This window comes from Rhipicephalus sanguineus, chromosome 10 (assembly GCF_013339695.2).
Source record: "Rhipicephalus sanguineus isolate Rsan-2018 chromosome 10, BIME_Rsan_1.4, whole genome shotgun sequence".
Lineage (NCBI taxonomy): Eukaryota > Metazoa > Arthropoda > Arachnida > Ixodida > Ixodidae > Rhipicephalus > Rhipicephalus sanguineus.
Window position 1 is genome coordinate 84,649,179 of NC_051185.1, and position 1,988 is coordinate 84,651,166.

Consider the following 1,988-nt stretch of genomic DNA (forward strand, 5'->3'; position numbering starts at 1 on the left):
CCAACGGGTTGCGCGCAATCTCGGAGGCCCAACAAAGACGAAGCTCGCGGAGTGGTTGATATCTGCTCCGACAGGTGCCGCCACACTACCAGCAGATCTTATTTTATTCTCCTGTACGGCGACAATTTGCAAAAGCATGCGGACAAACAAAAATAATTCGAGAACGATCACCGATAAGCGTAAACTCGGGGAATGTGGTTGTGTCTTCAGGGGTGAAGTTACAGCCACAAAAACGTCGATCGTGGCGTTGAACGGATAGCGAGAGCGCGACGCTCATTGCAGCGACGAGCTCAAGGGATTCCACTCGCCAGATGCCTTACGAACATTGCACGATGTCGCAGCTTTAGAAGTCACCAATTGCTAGACATTGCTAGATATGTGGTACACAACCCGGCCAGGGCAATTAATTATGTCCAAGAAAGGAAACCTCAAGATAAACACTGTCGCTCAGCTCACATCAACACGGAGTACGTTGTAACACAGGCAGACGACGCTCGGTGCCCACAGGAGGTTCAGTGACGTGTACTGGATATATCCAATCAGATCAGCCGCCTGCGTGACGTCGCGCTTCCAATACGACGCACACTGGAAGTGGGCGGTTTGAAAACGCGTTTGGCTGAGTCGCTGTGATCGGTGGCGATTCGCAGCTTTAAAGCTTTGTAATAAATTACACAGTTTACGCACAGAGCTTAAATCGGTCTGTAAATGATCCTTAGGACTTGCTCTACCGGCTCAATGTACAAGATCGTCAAAACCGTTTCAGGGTCCCTTTAATGAATGCTTTTGAGTTACTGTTTATTATTGAATGGAAAATGGGCTGGTCGGCACACTGAAGATGCATAATCTCAGCGTAATTGATCCATTCTTTTTCTGTGTTAGCTGTGCCTCAAAAAGATGTGATGAAAATATTATCCTACTGAAAGAACGCAGTACATGTACAGTTGGTGAAGAGCATTTGACAATGATATGATGAGTCTTTTTATAGGCAATACCCTGTATAAATGACTTGTTTGTGGCAAATATCAAGTCAGCGTGGACACTTGAGATACCATTCCACAACCCTCGTAGTGCTTGTTTTGTGCCATGGAAATGCTTAGTTTGAAAGAAAATCATGTTTCAGTCATCCACATACCGTTTGCGCAATTCAGACCACCCGCCCCCGAAGGACTTGCGACGTAAGCATTATATTGCTAGTCGTTCTGCGGAATCCCGCAAGGTGGCGGAAGGGTTAAGAGAGATTTTACTTATATAAGCGCACGCAGACGAATACAAAAAGGGAAGACAACAGGACAAGTGCTTTTAGTTGTGAGTAAGCACTTGTCCTGTTGTCTTCCCTTTTTGTATTCGTCTGCGTGCGCTTAGATAAGTAAAACCATGCATTTCAATCAACTAGCCCAGTTGTCGATTCTCTTGGTTAAGAGAGAAAAATTGACGACCCTGTGTTTTGTAGCATACAGCCACAAGGAAATCCATATGGAATTTTCACAAAGAAAGCTTCTTACTTGCCAAAAAAATTGCTACTTTCCTGGTTAGCTCAGTTGGTAGAGCGATTGCCCCAGGGAAGGCATTGGTCCCGGGTTCGATCCCCGGACCAGGACAAATTTTTCGGCAACTAAACAGCTTTCTTTCTGAGAAATCCGTATGGGTTTCCTTGTGGCTTCATGCTACAAAACGGATGGTTGTCGATTTCCCTCTCTTAACGTAAGCATTCCCCAAAGCTGCCTTTGGCAGGAACTACGCCTGCGCTTTTCATTCTCTGACAACAACATGCATCAGAAATGCACGCAAGAATATTTCCTATTATGCTTGTCTTTGTCAATGCCTTCTTTACTGGATGCCTGCGGTATTGCTCGCTTTCCCATTGGGATGGGAGGTTTCTTGTGGTTCAGTGTAGTCTCCGCAAAGGGCGCTCGCAGCCGACACTACTACCAGTAACATTGGAAGTGATGCCATCACATCCATTGGCACAGCGTCTATGGCAGACACTG

At 46.1% G+C, this 1,988-nt stretch overlaps 1 non-coding gene across 1 annotated transcript; it reads left to right on the plus strand.

The window, feature by feature from the left end:
- The first annotated feature begins 1,523 nt into the window (after positions 1–1,523).
- Positions 1,524–1,598, plus strand: Trnap-agg (transfer RNA proline (anticodon AGG)). The gene has a single exon. It is a non-coding gene; the product is annotated as a tRNA-Pro (tRNA).
- Positions 1,599–1,988: the final 390 nt, after the last annotated feature.